This window comes from Ambystoma mexicanum, chromosome 4p (assembly GCF_040938575.1).
Source record: "Ambystoma mexicanum isolate Mex_15411 chromosome 4p, UKY_AmexF1_1, whole genome shotgun sequence".
NCBI lineage: Eukaryota > Metazoa > Chordata > Amphibia > Caudata > Ambystomatidae > Ambystoma > Ambystoma mexicanum.
The window spans coordinates 826929912-826953878 of NC_090927.1; the positions used below are offsets into that span (position 1 = coordinate 826929912).

Genomic DNA, 23967 nt, shown 5'->3' on the forward strand with positions numbered 1-23967 from the left:
AACGGTACGCAAAGCAATGCGTTTACTGGGCATGATGGCGTCATGCATTTATCTGGTCCCCCACGCGCGCCTGCGCATGCGTCCCATGCAGGAATGGTTGGCGAAACAGTGGTCTCAGGCAAGTGGTCAGTGGGACGATCTAGTGGTCGTTTCGCCAACACTGGTACAAAGCCTTCACTGGTGGACAAGAGAAAATCTCGCACAGGGGAAACCCTTTTACGATCCCGAAGTACAGGCAGTAGTCACTACAGATGCATGTCTGACGGGGTGGGGAGCTCACCATCTCCACCACACAGCTCAGGGTCTCTGGTCTCACTCAGTGGCCAAGAACCACATCAACCTGCTAGAGCTTCTGGCAGTATTCAGAGCACTTCAGGCGTTCGAGCCCCACCTACTAAACCTGTCAGTGCAAATCTGGACGGACAGCACTACAGCCATGTTCTACCTGAACAAGCAAGGAGGGACTCGCTCGCCAAATCTGTCCAAGCTTGCCCAGAAAATCTGGATATGGGCACTCAGACGGAACATCTTCCTGTCATCACAACATGTTCCAGGGGAGCTCAATTCCCTAGCGGATGCTCTGAGCAGAGACTCCCTCCCAGAGGAACACGAATGGGTTCTTCACAGAGAGGTCGTAGAAGATCTCTTCTCTCAGTGGGGTTTCCCCACTATAGACTTATTCGCCACAAGCGAAAACAGACAATGCCCAGGATTTGCATCCAGGTTCCCCCAACCAGACTCCCAGGGGAACGCCCTGTGGATGAACTGGTCAGGGATGTTTGCGTACGCTTTTCCACCAATTCCTCTCATCAGGAAAGTGGTGAACAAGATGAACAGGGAATCGATGACGCTCGTCCTAGTTGCTCCCATGTGGGCAAGACAACCATGGTTCCCACACCTACGCAGGATGGCGGTGTGCGAGCCCATCAAACTTCCAGCCTGGTACAACCTACTGTCCCAGCACCAAGGTCAAACAGTGCACCAGCAACCCAACTCAATGAACCTGGCAGCATGGCTCCTGAGGTCATAGAGTTTGGACACCTCAATTTGCCACAGAGGTGTATGGACATCCTAAAGGAATCTAGGAAACCAAACACAAGGCACTGTTACTTTGACAAGTGGAAGAGGTTCGTTATCTGGTGCCAGAGTAGACAAATCAACCCAGTTGATTGCACTCCTTCCACTATTGTTACATACATGCTCCACCTGCTAGATGCAGGATTGCTTTTTAACTCACTGAAAGTACACCTGGCAGCCCTCTCGGCTTACACCACTTCCCATAGCAAGGTGTCGTGGTGGAAAGTACCAGTAGTTAAAGCCTTCATGGAAGGAGTAAAGAGACTTCACCATCCTATTTCAAACCCACCGTCAGGGTGGGACCTTAATGTGGTGCTAGCCAAGCTCACGGGGCCCCCTTTCGAACCCATGCATAAAAGCAGTCTCAAACACCTGACTTATAAAACGGCCTTCTTAGTAGCTATTACTTCTATAAGAAGGGTCAGTGAAATTCAGGCTCTGTCACTGCAGGATCCCTTCTTTACTATCCATAAAGACAAACTGGTTTTACGCACACACCCTAGGTTCTCACCTAAATTTATATCAAAATTCCATGTAAACCAGTCCATCGAGCTTCCGGCTTTCTTCCAGAACCCGCAAAGCTCGGCTGAGGTGAAACTACACACCCTAGATGTGCTTAGGGCGGTCCTCTACTATGTAAATAAAACAAGACCGCTAAGGAAAACAGATCAACTGTTTGTCTCCGTAGCTACAGGCAGAGAGGGGAATCGCGTCTCTAAAGGTGCCATCTCGAAGTGGATTATTAACTGTATCCAGATGTGTTACTCACTCTCTGAAAAGACTCTGCCTTTTACGCCAAGGGCCCACTCTACTAGAGGCATTGGGGCCACTCTGGCTTTCATTGCAAATGTTCCCCTTGACACCATTTGCAAAGCAGCTACTTGGAGCTCTATTCACACTTTTACTCAGCATTACTGCATTGACACCCATTCCAAGGCAGATACACAAGTGGGACAAGCGGTTCTAAGACACTTATTTGCTCATGACCCTTCTCACATCCCACCTCCTTCTTCTGGTACTGCTCGCTAATCTATGCACAGCATGTGATCTAAGCAGATTCCACAAGCCTCAGAAGGGATACATTACTCACCCTAATCGTATTTCTGATGCTTGTATCTGCTTAGATTCACATGCGACCCACCCTTCCTCCCCTCCGAGAGAAGGCGCATGATTGCTTGTAGTCTTACCTTTCTGTCTATCTGCTTGGATTATCTGTACTCACGCTACTCCTCATGCTACCTCATGTCAGAAAAAATACAATCTGAGGATCCTAGACGCGTGAGGGATCTTGGGTACAGTGGACGTCACACTAGGGATAGTATTACTGGCACGCCCTGTGTCGACGCCCATTTTCGAGTTTCGAAAAACAAACTGTAATACTCCGCAGCTTCCACTAGATGTCGGCCTATGCACAGCATGTGAATCTAAGCAGATACAAGCATCAGAAATACGATTACGGTGAGTAATGTATCCTATATTTATATATATATATATATATATATATATATATATATATATATATATATGGGTTTTGGGGGTTTGGCGTTGGGTGGGGGGTTGTGGGGTTTTCCCCCCACATATGTTACAATTGACCTTCACAATTCCGTCAATTGTGAAAAGGTCAATTGTAGTTCGAACAGTTGTAAAACGAACAATTCGTATACAACCTATACAAAGAACACATCCACGCATCTCAACCAATGCAGAAGACTGTGAATCCCTCCGCATCAAGAGAGAACTCAACAACCAAACCAACAGAGTATTCTTCCTGATGTACAGATCACCTTCTTAGAACTCCAACTTTGCAATGAAACTAGCTGACACGGCTGCCATTTTATCAACCCACCCCGACAACCTAGTCATACTGGGAGACTTCAACATCTGGTTCGAAAAAGAAAACGAGCCTACAGTAAACTCACTCTGCAGAACTCCTGGAAACTTTGCATTTCAAGCAAATAGTAAATGGATCGACCCACGATGTCGGACACACCATGGATGCAATTTTCTGCAGGGAAGGACTATGCACATCCATGCGACCTACACCAATGTTATGGAGCGACCACGACTTAATACCATTCTAGATCACATCCCAAACCCGTCTACCGGCCGGAAAGAGCATACTCCATACCAGCAAGAAATGTAATTGGAAGAACCTATAGTTAAAGGCCTTAATAAACATTCTAGCCTCAACCCTCCTAAGCAAAAAAAAAACCTCCAAAACAACCATAGACAGAGCCGAATACACACTCAACAATTGGATCACTAAGGCCCTTGAGAAACTGGCACCAGCTAAAACATTCAAAGCAACATCAAAAAAAGTGCCAGCAAAATGGTTCACACAAGAACTGAAAGAACTAAAAAAAAAAAACAACTGCAAAATGGAAAAGAAATGGAGAGAACAACAAACCCGATGAGACAAAATAAAATACCAGACAATTTAAACTATACTAATCAACAGTCCTCAAAGCGAAAAAGTCTTATTATGCCACAAGAATAGAATCGGCAAACAATCCACAGAAAGAACTTTTCAAATTCATCAGAGATAAAAAAACTGTCTTCCTGCAAGAATGCCTTCATCCCGACACAAGCACTTTGTGACATCACCAACCACCTGAGATCAAAAATAGACACAAAACCAGAGACCATCAACCTAGCCCGAGCAAATACAACCATGACGGCCGGACCACAGACATCGGGCAAAATACAGATTACAGCAAAACCCACCTGCCTAGAACCAATCACAGAAGAAACCTTCGCCACACTGATCAAGTACATCAACCTTGCAGGATCCCCAAGGAACCCCTGTCCCCCTGACATCTTCAAAGGAATCCTCAACCACAGAACCCCGGTGACACATTTCCGGAACATAATGAATCTATCACTCAAAAGAGGAATAGTACCATCCTCCTTCAAATCAGCATACATTAAACCACTGATAAAAAGGGAATAATAAAGCGTAGAAGACAAGAGGTACTACAGATCGATATCCAACCTGCCCTACTTAGCAAAGATCCTTGAGAACCAGGTGTACAAAATCCTTCTTAAATACGTTGAAACAAACAAAATACTCGACCGGACGATGCCTAATCAGCCCTCATGCTATTGGACATATCAGTGGCATTTCACACAATCAGCCACGCAACACTAATACAGGAATCCACACTAAAACGGCTTACCTGATTCCTAACAAACTGACCCGAAAGAACCTACCTACCACCATTCACGCAAACACCAGAGTCCTGCAGAGTCCCACTGGAATCCCAATCAGCTATGGATGCTGAGATGCAAGAGTGGGGCAAAGCTTGAACAAATCTTACTGCAGACATTTATAACACGCCAAAAGCAATATATACAGTGGTGGTGATTCGGAAGAAATGTGATTCACATGAGAAGTCCTGGCAAGAAAAAGACACCAGGCAAATTGAAACACATGAGAAGCCATGGCAATGGAAGGAAACCAGGCAATTGAATCACATAAGAAGTCTTGGCAGGGGAGTATAACAGGCAAGTGAAAACCACAAGTGAAGTCCTGACAGGAGACTATATGAGGCAGTTGGCATTGCATAAAGGCTCCTGGCAGGAAAGTACACCAGGGAGTTGGAATTGAATAAAGAGTCCTGGCAGGGGAGCATTTCAGGCAGTTTACAAAGTTTCCCGAAATACTAAAGAAAGACAGTATTTTCTAAACAAAGGAAAAATGTGTGTTAAAGAAAGTGTGTTACAGAATGTGTTGCCTAAACAGGAACCTTGTGAATCAAGAAGAGACACAAAGGAACTGTTAGTAAAAGAGACAATTGTCATCCTACTTAAGAATCCAGGGGAAGGTGTCCACCCTCTGGATCCAAGGGCTTCCACCTTGGAGAACATTTTCGGTGGAGCTATTGTTATTTTCAGTTGTGAACACTTTTTATGTCATTATCAAGTTGAAGATATTTCCTCACACATTGTATTGTTTTGTTTGTAGTGTGAGGGTCAGGATAGGACGTTTTGGACACAGTGTGTGGTTTTAGGTATGAAACTTTCTCTTTGGAATAGGGTCAAAGAGGCATTTTCCCATCCCATTATCATTTAATAAATGCCTTTGAATGTAAATATGACAATCGCGCGTCCGGCTTTCATTTCTGACCCCTCACATAACCTTCATCGCACTTATAGATCCCAATTCAGCATTGGTATCTTGATCCTGCAGTTAGTAGATGACTGATAGCAGCGCTTATAAGAACTTATAAGAACTGGGAAGATAGTTTCAGTAAGACTTTTAAGGTAGCCTGTCTGACGCTTTCAGAATCCTATATCCTTGATCCCATGGTAGCCTGCTTGCACTTAGAAGACTTAAGGGCAGCCTATCAATAGTGCCACAAAGAGTCTAGGAATGGTAGCTGGCTTTTTGTCCCAACAACTGATCTAATGACACAGCAACTTCAAAGATAAGCTCCATCAGAGCTCCAGATACGTATAAATGCACCACTTCGGTGGACATCAGCCACAGATACGGCTATCCATCCACGCACATTAGAATTGTGAAGGCATCAGGAAGTAGAAACAGACAGCAGAGTAAAGTTTGGGATTTCAACTTGTATTAAAATCACAAGGAGGTGGGGCTAAGGCCTACCTTGCCCTATGCTAAGGAAAGTCTGTGTAAGGAAGTCCAAAGTAAAAGTCCGTCTGTCTCCAAAATCTATACTTGCCCTCTTATCTATTTGTTCAAACTGTGTAGGGATGTCAGCTTCAAATGAATAAGTGTTCAAACAAATGTTCAGAGCTTCTTCCACCTCTTGGTTGGAAAGGGGCTCTCCATTGACCAGGATTCCAAATACTTCAATATCAATCAAAAGTGGTTCCCTTCCCCAAGTTTTGAAGTCTTTCACTGTTTTCACAACAACACAATTCCTCTGGATTCTTCCCAGCAGCTTTCAGGCTCTTGGCTCTTTCTTCAAAATCATAAAGTTAAACTTTTAAGTTTACAATGCACAGGCGTTTCTGTGCATTCAACCATAGACGTATAGATGATTCAAGTGGCTTCTCCTGAGTGGGGTGTATTTGGTCTAGGTGCAATTGTCCGACCACACGGTCCACCCATTACAAGTCATGCAACCAAGACACCTGATTGGCTTCCTTTTCACAGTTGTACCACCACTGCTTCAGCTCAACAGTGGTATCAGACTTTTATTCAGGCAGTCTTTTCCAACAATTGTCTTGCCACTATTCACTTGTTGAAGTGTTGCAACCTTTTCAGTTTTGCCCCAATGTGTACAATTCCTCTTTTTCTTATAGCTTTAGCCAATGCTTGCTTTTTCTCAACTTCAACACTTCAGAGTTCATCATATTCATTGCAAATGCTTGCTTTCTTCAGTTTATCTGATTCACGGTTCCTATGAATCAGGAAATGTTTTCCTGTGCTTTCCACGCATGTAGCATGCACTCATTATCACTTCCCTTTGGTTCGGTATTCAAAATGCTTTTCATTCGTCTCCAAAACAACGTAATGGCAAATTCCCAGTTCACTCTCCTGCTGGGAATGTGCACTCTGCTTACAGGTTTCTCATTCACTTTCAACTGTATTGCTTTTGTGGCCCTTCCGCAGCCTTTTCAATTTCTTTGCAGTTCAGTATTCTTAAACCGCTCTTTTCATAAAGTTCACCAACCTTCACAACATCGTCTCAATCCAGCATCTGTGTTTTACCTTTCCGAAGCGGCAATCACATTGCATCTGCTTCCTCTCTCTCACTCGCTAGCGTTCTGAACTTTCGCACGCGGTTTGCGCCACTGCGTCCCGGAGTCACAGCCTCACTTGACTCACTGGGTACGCTGTCTTCGGGTGCCCTTCTCTGCTCTGGTCGGTTCTTCGTGGCTGCTGCTCCTAGTTCGGCAGGCCCCTCTTCTCGGGTCTCCGACACCTCAGGCTGTTGGAGAGGGAGTCCCCGTAATTCCTGGTGGTCGGCAACCTGCCCCTGCCAGCAGAGACTTTCCAACAATGCCAGCCGCAGTCTGCTTCTGCTGCAACAACTCTGCAGCACCACAGCGCTTCGGACACTCGACTCCCTGCTTCTTCCTCAGGGCGCTTCGTTGGCAAGGATTCCACTGGAATTTCCATTCTCTCTATTAGCCTCACCTTAGTGGGCCATTTATACCGCCCCTTTGGCTTCAGGTGGAGGCCATTCATGTTGATTACACAACAGTCTTGGTACTCGGCAACCCTCTTCCTCGTCCCAGACCAAAGTGGTGTTTGCGTGTGTTCCTGTGTGGACTCTTCCTCGTCTCAGTACTATATTGGTGTTTATTGAGAGATGATTTTCTAACACAATAGGGAAGGGATTGGAAGTACCCCATAAAAGCCTGGGGGACATCTGATTCTTGATGAAATGGAAATGGGGGACCCCCGTGTCTCACTCAAGGGTGCCTCACCCCCAGTCCCCAGGTGATCCTCCCTCGCATATACACCCCCAGGGTCAGGATCCAAAAGCAATGGCCTTTCTCTAGCCACCTCAGGGGAGGTTATTTTGGGGAAAGAAGTGAGGGCGCCTTTAGATTGCTCACAGAATGCAGCTATGACCTGTGATGAAATTCGGTCTAGTTGGTGGTTAGAAATGCTAGACGGACACTAAGTGGTAGCTTTCTCAATATTTGCCATTTTGCTAAAATAACAAGGGGTGAGAAAAACGTATCTGTCCCTTTTCCTACCTAGTAAAATAAAACTAAAGAAAGATAACCTAGTATCCAAATGTATCAGACCCTCACACTAATACACACAACTAAATTGTACAAGGAAGATATATCTGATTTCAGTTCAACAAAACAGTGCAAACGTTCAAACTTATTCCCTCAATGTACCCCTTGTCCCCAGGGTTTGGTTCCCTTCCCCTGGATCAATTCAGGAAGTCATTTGCAAAGAGTTTGATTCAACACATTTCTATTCATTTCAACACAAAATTACTGTTAAAAATGTCCTTCCACTTGGCAAACTAAATTTCTCTTTCACAAAACACTTGTTCAAAATCAAAGTAGCTGTTTCCTCCACGCAGTGTTCTTCCCAGAATGTAAAACAGATATAAGGATACCACAATATTTTCCCAATGGAATACCTTTGTCAGCACAGCAAATGTATTTTGTTATACAACAGTTTGTCAGGATGATAAAGCTAACAGTTTCTTTCAACAACACCTTTTTGCCAAAACCCCACTTCTTCAAAACAACTGTTTCTTGCCTGGTATACTCACCTGCCTGGACTAACTACAACTGATCGTTTTCCTGGTTTGGGGAGCAGTGCTGCTGGAAATAAATGCAGAGGTGGTGGTGTGCCCTTATGCTCCATTGTGTATGGTGACAGCAGTGTTCCTGGGCACAAATACATTATGTAGAGTCCCTGATTGGCTGTTCCCTTCTTCCTAGCCTGGTGTAACGTCGTGCACAACACTGTGCTTGTTTCTTTCTTGCTGAATTTCAGGTGACTGCAATTTGCAGGGAGACCCTCCTGAGCCTCCATTTTCTTTACTAAAATTGGTCCTGTTTGAGCTCCCAGCCCCCAGTGTACCGCATCCCTCGAGCCCCACTACCCGGCATCCATTTCCTTGTAATGCTTCCCTCCCGCCTCATAGCCCGCCCACCATCCACGATTGGATATTCCCTTCTCCTCAGCCTGGTGTAACATTGTGCTCAGCACCATGCTCGTTTCTTTGTCGCTGAATTTCAGGTGAGCGCAATTTACAGGGAGACCTTCCTGAGTCTCAATTTTTTAACTAAAAGTGGTCCGGTTTGAGTCCCTAGCCCCCAGTGTACCGCATCCCTCGAGCTCTCCTCCATGGCATCCATTTCCTCGTAACGCTTCCCTCCCGCCTCCCAGATCGCCCACCATCCCTGATTGGCTATTCGCTTCTCCCCAGCCTGGTGTAACGTTGTGCACAACACTATTGTCACGATGCCTGCCCCCAGACATCCGGAACAGGTCCATCTGTCCAGGGAACAGGCACCCAAGAAGACGCAGGGATTCCCAAAACCCTGCCTATGGGCAATATGGGTTCAGTCCTGGCGCCGTAGACGCCAGGCTCATATTGGCAACTTTAAACTATGCAGGTCATCTTGCAAATAACTCATGTAGAGGCCATCATGAGGCCATGAAGGGACTACTTTCCTTTAGGAACTATTTTGCTGCTTGAGTGTGGTACTGGAACTTCTTACCTGGGAACTACTTTTTTGATGCTATTTAAACCACGCCCGAAGAGCAGCACACGCTTCGCGTTATTCTTCATTTTAGCAGCGTAACGCTCACCGTGTATGCAGTCCAGCTTCCAGTCTACAGCCACACCCGTCTTGTGTCCGGAGCCGATCCTAGAAAAAAGGAAAGAAGAAGAGAAGGTTAGAACAAGGAGATTTCCATTTGGTCATCATCTTTTCCTGGAGCAGCCGCACCTGTGGATAAAGGAAAAAGACATTAAAATAAACCGCGTTGCATAGTGTTAGGAAAGATTTCGTAATTGTAGGGAATTTTCCTTCCATGTGGCAACCCCTAAACTTTTTGCTATTGTTTTTAACCTTGTTCTTGACTTTGCCAGAGAAGTACAGCCTTCTGCCGCACTTCTCTGGGCTTTCGCTCCTTTTCTTACGGGGAAACTGATATGCCCTTAAGACAGTCAGTACCGGGGAACGTGGTTTCCCGTAGTTTCTTTAATCGTGTCGCCATTTTAGTGCAACACGACACAAGAGGGCACTGTAAGCTAAGTTACAGCTCTCTTGGGTCTCTAGCCTTCTACAGGCCCTAGATACTCTTTTAGGATGGTATTTGATCGGTGCAAGTCATTCAGGGACTCGAATGGTGGCAGCGATCGTTTTGTTTATTTTGAGCTCCTTTTGGCGTTCTGAGCACGTTTTTGCCCTGAACCCAAAATGGTGGCCTGGCTCTCCAAAATGGCCAGACCACAAGGCTCCTTTGTCTTGTCCACTGACCGTCTTGCTCCCTTCACCTTCCCCAGGTCAGACGACCCGGGGCCTTCCTTATTTGGGCATGTACTTTCCCGCGAAACGTGGTTGCTTTCGCGGGCTTCTACATGTCGTTTGTGTGCCTCCAGGGTGTGGGCTGGGATGTCTGGTCCCAATACACATCCTGGGTGCCAGAGAGTCTGGGGTGGTGTGAATGCCTGGGACCACCGTGGTCCGTGATTGGTCCACGTATGGTATGTGTTTTGATGAGCGGATCTCCCATTGGCTCCCCTCCGTTTTGGCGCGAAGGGAACCGTGGATAAGAGGGAGCTGGAAACACCACTGCCATGTCGATCTCCTGAGTTCTCACGAACGAAGGAATACAGGAGCCAAGTATCCTGCAACCAAGAGGCTGGACCGAGGAATCGCTGGTGACCCGCTGAAGGGATCCTCCTTTGCACTGCTGTCGTCCTGTGAAACCCTTTCCTCCTTGGATCGAACCAGAAGGCCTGTACTGGTGCTTCGACCTTTGGAATAGCAGGAACAGCTATTCCCGGCGACTTCATCCTCTCCTGCCAAGTAAGCCTTCGGAAGTGTCTCTGGGCCATCCAGTTGACTGACCAGCTTACAAGGGAGTCCTGCTCTGTAACTGCCGCCAGGTTGTGTTGTATTTCGAGTCCTTGTCACTCTCCCACGCTTCGTACGCTTGGCGTCCCCAGGTCTGAAGGGAGGAGTGTACATTTGGCTTGAATACACACGGCCGCTCCGTTGTCCTGCTGCGGCAACAAAACTGTGCTGGTTTCGTCGATTGGGACGTCTTTTTGCTCTACACGACTACGAGGCGTTCCCTGCTCTTCTGAACCTGCCAGCTGCTGAAACAAACGTGGAGAAGCCTGGGTCTGCTTGCTTCGGGGACCGGTGAGTAGTTTAGCTAGGATCTGGTCGCCCTCCTGCAGTATCCCATTGCTTTTCCCTGCTGTGTAAAAACAGCACCCTTTTGGCCGTACTCGCGCTCTGCTTCTGCCCGCTGTGGAGGCTGCGCTTGAGTTGCGGAACCTGTTCTCCTTCTGCTGTGCACTAACCCGAACTGCCTGACTTCCTCCGAAGAGCTTCCCCTTTTGCCCGTTGGCACCGGCGTGGCAGGTACTTTGAGCACAAGGCTCCACTCTTCGCAGGGCTCGGACTTCCATCTAGTTAGGTGCCTCTAAAGGCGAACTGAGTCTAAAGCGTTATCGCACTGCCTGTTTTCCTTCCCTGGCAGGTGGACTACATATTTCGTGCTTTAAACGCTTGCGACTGTGTATTTGTATATATATTGTGTTGATTTGGTATGTGTTGGCTTAATACTGTGTTATTGTGATTTTCTCGCTACGGTCGTTGTTTTAAAGGCCTTAAAATAAATGTGTTTATATTTTTGATATAACAACTGTTTGGAGTAGTTTGTCAGCGCTCTTGCTTTGTGTGCTCACTGCGGGCTTTCAGTCACCCTCACCCCTCTTGAGACCTAGTCTTGACCGCCGCGATCGCTACCTTGATTGGTCTGGCTTGTCCAGAGGTTACCCTGTTCCAAGTAATTAGGTTGGCCTTCTGAACTTCTGCGCCACCAGGACAGAGTTCAGAAATCCGTCTTAACAAATTGGTGTACAGCGGTGGGATACGACTGAAGGTATCCAGTGTTGCGCTCGAACTAAGGCATTTCAGGTTATTCCAAACAGTGCACGTAGTGAATTGTTGTAATATAACTTTAAAAAGGCCATAGTCCTATCAAACAGTATGGAAGCAAATACGTTGTTAACTTTAAATGCTTCCAAATCAGAAACGCTGAAAAAGATGTGTGCGGAGAGAGGTGTTTCCTCTCAAGGCACAAAATTGGAAATGATCCAGAGAATCGTGGCGTGGCAAGAAGCGCAGCTTGATGCTATAACTTCCGAGGACAGTGCAGAAGGTGGTGGGGCTGCTCTCACTGGCAGAACCGACGGTTCTGCCGCTGCACTGATCCATCGCGACCACGAGGACAGGGAGGATGCAATGTCTAATGTTTCCTCTGCCAGTGCTGATGGGGAGGCTATGCTTGAATTCAAGAAGCAAGAGCTGCGGTTTAGGCAGCAGGAGCTTGAATTCAGCATAGCCAAACTAAAAATCGAACAGGCAGAAAAACAGAAAGACAGGGATCACCAGTTGGAACTGGCCAAGCTTCAGGTTGCAAATGGATCCAAGGGTCCTAGACATGGGTCTGGGGCTTCCTCTCATCCACGGTTTCCAAAAGATCTGCTCAGTGTGTATGAAGAGAGGAATGACATTATGGACTGGCTGAATGCGTTTGAGTATGCATGCGAGGTCCAGGAAGTTGACAATGCTGATAAGATTGCGTGGTTGCTCAGTAGACTGCCCCATTCTGGCTGTAGTGCCATTATGGAAATGCCGAAGGCTGAGCGAGCTGATTTCGCAATGTTAAAGCAGACTCTCATTTTAAAGTTTGGGAAGACTCCGGCCCAATATTTAAAGCGTTTTCGAGAGTATAAGAAAAAGGAAGGTGGTACTTGGGTATCTTATGTCGCTGAATCTTTGAAAAACTTAACTGGCTGGGTTGAAGGTTATAAGGTTTCTACCTTCGAAGGCATGATAAATCTTGTCATGCTGGAACATATTTTTGCTTCTTCTTCCCCGGAGCTTAAGCAGCATTTGGCCGATTCGAAGGAGATAGATCCTAAGAAGCTGGCCATTGCAGCAGACTTATGGGTGTCACATCGAGTGTCCCATAAGGACAAAACTCATCCTGGTAAGCAGGAGGAAGGGAAAAAGTCCAAAGATATGGAGGGTGGGGAATCTGCTAAATCTTCTTCCCATAAGGGCCACAAAAAGAAAAACAAGGGTAAGACACAAGAGAACTCACAGGGTAGTGGAGATCAGCCTCCGAAACAGAACTTTGGTTACAATAAGCCTCCCTACGTAAACAGACCCACTGGGGCTTGTTTTTCTTGTGGAGCAACTGACCATGTGAAGGGGGATCCCCGTTGTAAGGTTAGACCTTTGGGGGTCCACTCCGCTAATCTGGCCTTCTCCTCCTACGAGGAAGAAGAGATTACAGGAGCATCCTTCTCCTCAGACTCGTTTCCCAGCGGGATAGAGGCTGAGGTAGTTTTAGTGTCCCTGGGTTCCTGGGAGCCTAAAGTCGCTGTGGCTTATGCTAGGATTCCGGATAATACCAAGCACTACTTTAAAGACAGTGTGCTGATCAATGGAGTGGATACTCCAGCTCTTAGGGATAGTGGGTGCAGTCGAACTGTAGTGGATTCTACCTTGGTAGACTCAGAGGAAGTTGCCAGAGCTACTCTGATGCCCACTAAGTTGGCTGACGGCCCCCTCCGTATGTTTCCCGTGATCCCTGTTAATCTAACTTTAAATGGTACAGCAGTCAGGATTCCAGTGAGCATTCAGAGAAACGTCCCGGGAAAGGTCTTATTAGGTAATGATCTCAGAGCTTTAGGGCTCGTAGGGGACACTGCCGAAAGACCCTACACACGGTCTCAAGCACGGGCAGCATTGGCCAAGTCCAATACGCCGCCCCAGCCGAAGGGGCAACCCAAGGCGAAAGGAGTCTACAAGTCAAGACGGGGGAAAGAGAATATTCCCCCGAGCTCGCCTACCACTGCGGTGGAGGAAGTTGGTCAATCGCCCGAGCCTGACGAGGAGGTGGCGATGCCTGAAGTATTCGACCCCAACGATCATCCTGAACTAAAAGACTTGTTAGTTGAAGGAGGTCCTGATAGGGACGAATTCAGTAAAGGCCAACGTGAGTGCCCATCTCTGGAAGGCCTAAGGAGACAGGCCTGCTCCCAGCTTGAGGGTGAACCTCCTGGGATGCATAGGATTTACCAGGAAGGTGGACTCCTGTATAGTGAGCCCACAGAGTCTACAGAAGGAGACCATAGGAGGTTGGTGGTTCCCCTTGCTGTTAGGCCCTTCCTCCTGCAGTTGGCGCATGAAGTTCGCCTTGCTGGTCACCTTGGTATGAAGAGGACCAAGCAAAGGTTATCCATGCACTTCTACTGGCCCAAGATGGGGGTGCAAGTAGAAAGTCACTGCAGGAGTTGTGCCGCCTGCCAGTTGTCTGGTAAGGTTGGCGCGACAATCCAAGCTCCGTTGGTACCGCTCCCAGTTGTGGGGGTACCATTTGAAAGGGTAGGGATCGACATGGTTGGTCCCCTTGACCCGCAAACATCCTCAGGCAATAGGTTTATCCTGGTGCTGGTCGACCATGCAACCCGGTATCCTGAGGCCGTCCCATTTACAACTGTAACTGCCAAGCCAGTTGCAGAAGCTTTACTCGGCATGTTTACTAGGGTTGGCTTCCCTAAAGAAGTTGTGTCGGATCATGGCAGCAACTTTATGTCGAAGTATAGGCAGTCTATGTGGAAAGAATGTGGGGTCACCTACAGGTTCTCTTCTGCATACCGCCCCCAGACCGATGGTCTGGGGGGGCGTTTCAACAGGACGTTAAAGAGCATGATTGGGGCTCTGGAGGAGCCTCAGAGAAGAAAATGGGATCTTCTTGCTTCATGCTTACTGTTTGCCTACAGAGAGGTACCACAGGAGGGTGTTGGCTTCAGCCCCTTCGAACTTCTGTTCGGTCATCCCGTACGGGGACCCTTAGCCATCGTCAAAGAGGGATGGGAGATGCCCACTACCCCTGTTACTACCAATGTAGTTGATTATGTGCTAGGGCTCAGAAAACGGATGGTACTTCTGATGGGCTTGGCCAGTGATAAATTGAAGGCAGGGCAAGCGCTGGTGAAACATTGGTACGACCAGAAAGCTTCCCTCATCAACTTTACACTTGGTCAGCAAGTCCTGATCATGAATCTCATAAGGCCTCGAGCTTTACAGGACAAATGGTCAGGCCCTTACCCAGTGGTGGAGCCCCTGGGTGAGGTTAACTATTCAGTGGACCTTGGAAGGCCTGGACAGGCTCCAAAAGTGCTTCCCGTGAATAGGCTGAAGGCTTTCGGCCCAAGCGTCGAAATCGCAGCACTGCTACTGGCTTCAGATGTTGGGGAAGAGGAGTCTGAACCTCTCCCCGACCTGTTCCCAAGCAGTCCTTCAGTTAGCTCTTTTGAGGGTGTCCGAGTGGCCCCTCACCAAAATGGACAAGGCTCAGTGGTTTACCTTGGACATGAAGTAGTTGGAGGGAGGAGACAGCCTCTACTCAGTCAGGTACAAGCAGTACAAGACTGGCCTACCCCCACTACGCAAACCCAAGTGAGAGCCTTCTTAGGACTCACGGGTTATTACCGCAATTTTGTAGCAGACTATGGCACCATAGCTGCTCCTCTGACTGCCCTCACAACTCCGAAGAAACCCAAGAAGGTAACTTGGACCGACGAGTGTGAGAAGGCCTTCAATGGCTTAAAAGACTCCTTGTGCCAGGCCCCTGTGCTCAGGGCCCCTGATTATCAAAGACCTTTTATCGTGCAGACGGATGCCTCTGACACTGGGATAGGAGCTGTACTATCACAAGTAGATGAGAAGGGTAAGGAACACCCTATCGGTTTCATTAGTCGCCAGCTTAAGGACAGAGAGCTCAGATGGTCCACGGTAGAGAAAGAATGTTTCTCTGTTGTGTGGGCCCTAAGGAAGCTGAGGCCCTACCTCTATGGGACCCACTTCACTGTGCAGACTGACCATAAGCCGTTAAAGTGGCTAATGAACATGAAGGGGGAGAATCCAAAGTTGCTTAGGTGGTCCATAAGTCTTCAAGGCTTCGACTTCACTATTGAGCATAGACCAGGTGTCCAACATAGCAATGCTGATGGGTTGTCCAGAATGTTTAACCGACCTGAACAAGAGACTCATCCAGGGGTGGATTAGTTCCCCCTGTCCATAGTCTGGGAGGGGCGAGTGTTAGGAAAGATTTCGTAATTGTAGGGAATTTTCCTTCCATGTGGCAACCCCTAAACTTTTTGCTATTGTTTTTAACCTTGTTCTTGACTTTGCCAGAGAAGTACAGCCTTCTGCCGCACTTCTCTGGGCTTTCGCTCCTTTTCTTACGGGGAAACTGATATGCCCTTAAGACAGTCAGTACCGGGGAACGTGGTTTCCCGTAGTTTCTTTAATCGTGTCGCCATTTTAGTGCAACACGACACAAGAGGGCACTGTAAGCTAAGTTACAGCTCTCTTGGGTCTCTAGCCTTCTACAGGCCCTAGATACTCTTTTAGGATGGTATTTGATCGGTGCAAGTCATTCAGGGACTCGAATGGTGGCAGCGATCGTTTTGTTTATTTTGAGCTCCTTTTGGCGTTCTGAGCACGTTTTTGCCCTGAACCCAAAATGGTGGCCTGGCTCTCCAAAATGGCCAGACCACGAGGCTCCTTTGTCTTGTCCACTGACCGTCTTGCTCCCTTCACCTTCCCCAGGTCAGACGACCCGGGGCCTTCCTTATTTGGGCATGTACTTTCCCGCGAAACGTGGTTGCTTTCGCGGGCTTCTACATGTCGTTTGTGTGCCTCCAGGGTGTGGGCTGGGATGTCTGGTCCCAATACACATCCTGGGTGCCAGAGAGTCTGGGGTGGTGTGAATGCCTGGGACCACCGTGGTCCGTGATTGGTCCACGTATGGTATGTGTTTTGATGAGCGGATCTCCCATTGGCTCCCCTCCGTTTTGGCGCGAAGGGAACCGTGGATAAGAGGGAGCTGGAAACACCACTGCCATGTCGATCTCCTGAGTTCTCACGAACGAAGGAATACAGGAGCCAAGTATCCTGCAACCAAGAGGCTGGACCGAGGAATCGCTGGTGACCCGCTGAAGGAATCCTCCTTTGCACTGCTGTCGTCCTGTGAAACCCTTTCCTCCTTGGATCGAACCAGAAGGCCTGTACTGGTGCTTCGACCTTTGGAATAGCAGGAACAGCTATTCCCGGCGACTTCATCCTCTCCTGCCAAGTAAGCCTTCGGAAGTGTCTCTGGGCCATCCAGTTGACTGACCAGCTTACAAGGGAGTCCTGCTCTGTAACTGCCGCCAGGTTGTGTTGTATTTCGAGTCCTTGTCACTCTCCCACGCTTCGTACGCTTGGCGTCCCCAGGTCTGAAGGGAGGAGTGTACATTTGGCTTGAATACACACGGCCGCTCCGTTGTCCTGCTGCGGCAACAAAACTGTGCTGGTTTCGTCGATTGGGACGTCTTTTTGCTCTACACGACTACGAGGCGTTCCCTGCTCTTCTGAACCTGCCAGCTGCTGAAACAAACGTGGAGAAGCCTGGGTCTGCTTGCTTCGGGGACCGGTGAGTAGTTTAGCTAGGATCTGGTCGCCCTCCTGCAGTATCCCATTGCTTTTCCCTGCTGTGTAAAAACAGCACCCTTTTGGCCGTACTCGCGCTCTGCTTCTGCCCGCTGTGGAGGCTGCGCTTGAGTTGCGGAACCTGTTCTCCTTCTGCTGTGCACTAACCCGAACTGCCTGACTTCCTCCGAAGAGCTTCCCCTTTTGCCCGTTGGCACCGGCGTGGCAGGTACTTTGAGCACAAGGCTCCACTCTTCGCAGGGCTCGGACTTCCATCTAGTTAGGTGCCTCTAAAGGCGAACTGAGTCTAAAGCGTTATCGCACTGCCTGTTTTCCTTCCCTGGCAGGTGGACTACATATTTCGTGCTTTAAACGCTTGCGACTGTGTATTTGTATATATATTGTGTTGATTTGGTATGTGTTGGCTTAATACTGTGTTATTGTGATTTTCTCGCTACGGTCGTTGTTTTAAAGGCCTTAAAATAAATGTGTTTATATTTTTGATATAACAACTGTTTGGAGTAGTTTGTCAGCGCTCTTGCTTTGTGTGCTCACTGCGGGCTTTCAGTCACCCTCACCCCTCTTGAGACCTAGTCTTGACCGCCGCGATCGCTACCTTGATTGGTCTGGCTTGTCCAGAGGTTACCCTGTTCCAAGTAATTAGGTTGGCCTTCTGAACTTCTGCGCCACCAGGACAGAGTTCAGAAATCCGTCTTAACACATTGCCAGCTGCAGCGCCGCGCCATACTCGCCTGTCTTCGGAGCATCTCCACGACCCGGCGCAGCACCCGTTGAATTGCCGCCCGAAACATCAGCATCTGAAAAGACAAGAACAAACAAAAGGTGAGCGGGGTTCCGCCAAAGACATTCTTTTACTTACCGCAAGATACTTACTCGGAATTTTACCGCTCGAGGCAGCGCTGGTCACCATCCTACGTGAGACATTTTTGACAAGGCGCCGCCCCTGCAAAGAAGATAGAGAACTATTGATTAATTACATTTGGAACAATATTACTAGCAACACTGCTTGGTACAAACTGACTCTTACCTAAGCGCTACCTTCATCCATCGAGGCGAACTCACTCCTTCGATCACGCTGCAAGGGAAAAGGTATGAAAGGAGCAAGAGTGAATTAACAGACATTTGAACTCTAAAAGAACTATACATTCAGTTTACACAATACTTATCTCGGAGTCATTGTTGTCTGGAACTCTGCCAAATACCTTCGGATCATTGAAGTAACTGAACTTCTACGCGCCCCTGCACTCCACGCAGGATGGAGAGTTCATCCTTCCAAACAATAAGGTGAGACTTTATGAAGGGGAATACTGGAGGTTTTCAGGGAAAATAGTGTTAGTGTAACCTCTCTACCACGGTAGGCTAATCCCCTTTACTGGAAAATATTCCTGCGGGTCAGGCAGATGAAACTGAGTGGGCAAGTGCAGTCGATCATCACTTCGCTACGAGTCACACTGGTGGAGACCGCAGCAGTCCAGCTTCGTTCCACGCCCCTGTGGAATCCAGGTGAGCGTAACAGAACGCGAATCCTTACTACAAATCTCCACCCGGGTATTATGGACACCTCAGAGACTGACCAATTAGCCCAACTACTGGGAGAACTAAGGGCTGAAGTGCATTCCGCCCGTCAAGAGACTAATGCTCTCAGGAGAGAACTGATTGTGGCAAAATAACGTACGGATGATCTCGCCAGGCAATTACTTCAAGCTCAAGCTGGGCACACACCTTTACCTGAACTCGGGGGAGCTTCTGCCCAAGCTCAATCAAGTATCCAGTGCAAGTAATTTTACCAGGGACAGTTCCTTTAGCACCGCCAGAACGCTTTGCGGGGGACCCAAAAAGGTTCGCCGTGTTTATGAATCAGTGCGCCTGCATTTTTTATGTAGACCTGGAGCCTTTCCGAATGATCAAGCAAAGGTAGTCTTTGTACTATCGTATCTCAGCGGCAGTGCAGCCGATTGATATATTCCACTAGTCAACCAGGATGACCCTCTTCTTCCGGATTTTCAGGGTTTTCAACTAAGCATGGAAAGACTATTTGCCCGACATTCCCAAGGCCAAGCTTTGGATAACAAACTTTTGTCCTTGCGTCAGGGTAACCAGGATCTGCTGACCTACATCGCAACCTTCAATAGGTTGGTGGTAGAAACCGGATGGCCAGAGGTCAAGCGGATTACGCTATTTCATCGTGGGCTACGAGGTGAACTAAAAGACGTTTTGGCACAAGTAGTGAACCCACCTCAAGATTGTGCTGAATACATAGAGCTGGTTGTCCAGTTGTGTCACAGACTTCAGAATCGGAAGGCTGATCGGGCTAGATTCGAGAATCGAGTATTGGTAAGACCTAAGGACAACGTCACCCCCAAAGGAACTGATGTATCTGAACCCATGCAAATTGGGGGGGTTAAAGGACCTTTGACTCAAAAAGAAAGGGACAAGAGGCGGCAGTTATAATTTTATTTATTTATTTATTTATTTGGATTTGTAGAGCGCACATCTGCCCGAGGGCATCGTGGCGCTAAGAATTCTTACTTGTTACAGGCATACAAGGTGAGTATACAGATATACAGATTAGCATAGACGCGTTTTTTTTATACATTTGCTGTTATTTCCATAATTACAGTGGTGAGAATACAGGTGAGGCGGGGTTAGTGGAACAGCGTGGTTTTGAGTAGTCTACGGAAGGCATGGTATGATTTTTCGCTTCTTAAGGCGGTGGGGAGTGCGTTCCAATTTTTGGGTGCTAGGTGTTGGAAGCTGGACCCTCCGGCTTTGCTTCTTTTGAAAGTGGGTACATATGTTTGGTTGGTCAGGTGTGACCTGGTAGGTCTAGAGGAGGTATGGAGGGTGATCCTTTCAGAAAGATAGGGTGGGGCATTAGCAGAGAGGCATCTGTGTGTGATGGCCATGGATTTAAATAGTATGCGTTCTTTTATAGGTAGCCAATGTGCTTCTTTTCTGGCTTGGGAGATGTGCTCCCTTTTTGGAATGCTTAGGGCTGCTCTTAGAGCATTGTTTTGTGTGACTTGCATTTTTCTAATGTTTTGTGCAGATGTGCCCAGGAAGAGGGCGTTGCAGTAGTCCAATTTGGTACCTACTGTGGCTCTGGCTACATTCAGGCAGTTTTTAGGGGATAGGAAGGGTTTAACGGCGTTGATTATCTTAGTGGTTAATGCAGCAGAGGAGGCTACGGCATTGACTTGCCGTGTCATGGAGAGAGTGGAGTCGAGGTATACTCCTAGCGTTTTTACCGCAGTGGAGACTGTGATGGTGCAGTTATCGACGTTAAAGGATTTGTATAGAGGCGGGAGTTTATTTAGTGTTTCTTTGGTGCCAACTAGTAGGATCTCTGTTTTGTCCCCGTTAAGGCAGAGTCCGTTGGCTGCCATCCAGGTTTGAATGGCTGTGTATATTTTAGTTAGTGCTGCGGCGTCTTGTTCATATAAGCCAGTAAGGGGGAGCAGGACTTGGGTGTCGTCAGCATAGTTGGTGTAAGCTATGTGGTGATGGTCGAGGTCATTGAACAGAGGGAGGGTGAAAATGTTGTATAGGGTGGGTGCAGTGCAGGATCCTTGTGGGACGCCACAGTGGATGGTGGTTGGGGTAGCGTTTGCAGATTCAGAAAAGACTTTCATAAGTCGACCCTCTAGGAAGGATTTGACCCAGGAGACGGCTTCCGGCGAGAAGTGAGCTTCATTTTTAAGTTGTGTGCCTAGAATGTCATGATTGACCAAGTCGAAGGCAGCAGATAGGTCTAATAGTAGGAGGAGAGCCGGTTTGCCTTTGTCCATGATGTCATTAAGTTGAATTTTAAGGTCTAGAAGGGCAGATTCGGTCCCATGCCCCGGGCGGAAGCCCGATTGCCTTTTGCCTAAGATGTGGTTTTCTTCAAGGTAGTGCTGTATTTGTGAGTAGGCGACTTTGTCGAGGATCTTGAGCAGGAAGGGAACTGTTGTAATGGGTCTATAGTTGTTGGCGTTTTCTGGATCTAGAGTGGGTTTCTTGAGAAGGGGGCGCACCCAGGCTTCTTTTAGGCTGGTTGGGACTGAGTTAGAGTTGAAGGATGCATTAATGAAGGATTTGAGGAATGGTGCTAGTGTCTCAACACAGTCTTTGACTAGTTTGGCGGGGCAAGCGTCGCCTTTGCAGTTGGAGGGTTTGATTCTGTTAACGATATCGATTACCTCTTTTTCTGAGACTTCTCTAAATTTAAAGGGTGTGATGTGACTTATCTTTTTGTTCTCAATCACTGTTTCCTTAGGGGATGCAGCTAAGATTTGCTGAGTGAGATTTTTGTGATGGTTTAGGATTTTGGCTTGGAGGAGTTCGATTTTTTTTAGAAGGGCGGTTTGTATGGTGTTACACCAGGCTTGGTCCTTGACAATCTCTTGTGACTAAGTGGCCGGTGTGGAGAGTTCCTTGAAGATGGCGAAGAGCTCTTTGGATTCTGAGGTGGCGTTGGAGATTCTTTCATTATATGATGCAGATTTGGCTGCTATGATGCTTTTTTTGTATTGGGTGGCCAGTGATTTGTAGGACGATAGTGAGGAGGCATTGGGTGCTTTTTGCCATACGTTGAGGGCTTTGCGTTTTTTAGTTCGTAGTTCTTTTAGTTCTGTTGAGAACCACGTATTGGAGTGTTTGGAGTTTTTGGATTTTTTCTTTTGTAGGGGGGCGATGATGTCAATGGCAGTGCTAATGGTGGTTTTGTAGATATCTGCCAGTGCAGCTGGGTCAGATGAGGCAGGGAGGTTGTTCGTGAGAGGAGCTAGGTAGGGTGTGATGCTTTCTTTGGTGAGGTTCTTGGCGCTCCTGGCCATGGCTGGGGGTGCAGGTGAGAGTTTTGTTACCAAGTTGATAGGTAGGGGGATGAAGAAGTGAATGAGAAAGTGGTCTGACCATGGCGTGGGCGTGGTGGAGCTGATGTCGATGCCGCAGTTGTGGTCAACTACCCAGTCAAGAGTGCGCCCTTTACTGTGGGTAGGTTGGAGAACTCTTTGTACAAAGCCCATTTCTTGGAGAGCTTGTGCTAGCTTAGTGGATGGTTTATCTTTCTGGTCGTGGAGCCCCAAGTTGAGGTCTCCTAGGAGAATGGTTTTTGTAGTGGTTTTAAGGTTTTCACCTAGCAGGTGTGTGAGGTTGTCTTGGAAATCCAGTAAAGGGCCTGGTGGGCGATATACTAGATTGAGAGTGATGGTGGTGTTGTGCGATCTTGGCAGATAGAGAGTCAATGTTATCCCCTAGTTTGGAGGGAGTTTGTCTTAATTCAAGGTGGTCTTTGACTATGAGTGCCACTCCTCCACCTGTAGATAATGTTCTGTCCTGTCTGAGGATGGAGTATCCTGGTGGAATGGCTAGTGAGATGGCTGGGCCGGCGGCGTTGTGTAGCCAGGTTTCGGTGATGGCAAGAATGTCGAGGTCAAGGTTGGTGAGAAGGTCATAGATTTCGGTGGCGTGGGCGGGGAGGGATCTGGCATTAATTAATGCACACTGTAGGTCTGGGCGAGGTGTGGGAGTGGTATTAGGCTTTTTGGCTACCTTCTTGGGAGTGGACAGTTTCTTGTGTTCAGGGGATATTTTGTTTTTAGTTTTGCTTAGAGAGGTTTGCTGTGAGTGTCTGGAGCGGAGACCTAACTTTTGATTTCTAGAGTTTGTGGTTCTGGGGTGCGTTGAGGGTTGGTTGGGTTTGTGTACTGTAGGTTTGGTGAAAAAAGATGGGAGGAAGGGCGTAGGGGCGATGAGTGCGGATGGTGGGGGTGTGGTATTGGCCATGATGGGTGAGCATAGGGTAGTAGTCATCTGTAGGTGCAGTTAGTTAAGGCACAGTGTGGAGGTCAGGTAGCAGAGGTTTGGGCCCTGTTTACTAACAGTGTGGGGCACAAGCACAATGCAGCAATTCCCTAACAGTGTGGGGCACAGGAGTTAGGCACATAGCAGCAATTCACTAGCAGTGTGGGGCACAGGCACAATGCGACAATTCACTAGCAGTGTGGGGCACAGGCACAATGCGACAATTCACTAGCAGTGTGGGGCACAGGCACAATGCGACAATTCACTAGCAGTGTGGGGCACAGGCACAATGCGACAATTCACTAGCAGTGTGGGGCACAGGAGTTAGGCATAATGCAGCAATTCACTAATATTCCTGGGCAGCGGCTAGGAGTGGGACCTGAACGAGACTCACGCTAAGGAGCTGCGTACATTTTAATGCGCATATGTAAGCTCTATAGAGCAGCTTAGAATGGCATAGTGTTACTTACAGCTGCTTTTGTCCATAATTGTGTTTGTATTGTGGAACCTCGGGGCATTTTTTACTGGACTGCCCAGTGAAACCACCCAAGTATGTGGTAGGAGTCGCCGACAAAATCAATATGGAATCAGAGCCGGGAAACGACCATGCCTGACAAGCGTAGAGGTCCGCTTGCCGAGCATGAAGAAGGACACTCAGACCTCGCACCTAATTATACCAATGGTCCTTATAGATCAAAGGCAACCATCTTGTATGCATGCAGTGAGAGCATACATAGATAGCGGAGCCATAGGAAACTACATGGATCGAGAATTGGCTACAAGGATGAACCTGCCTCTTTGCAGAAAACCCACAACTGATGTAATCACCACAGTCGATAGGACCGAAATAGCTTCCGGTCCAGTAACTCATTCAACTATGGCGATGACACTGTT

The 23967-nt window shown here is 47.8% G+C and overlaps 1 protein-coding gene across 2 annotated transcripts in view; it reads left to right on the forward strand.

The window, feature by feature from the left end:
• PNISR (PNN interacting serine and arginine rich protein) overlaps positions 1-23967 on the forward strand; it is a 508713-nt gene that overhangs the window by 140210 nt on the left and 344536 nt on the right. The gene's annotated exons all lie outside the window — the stretch shown is intronic.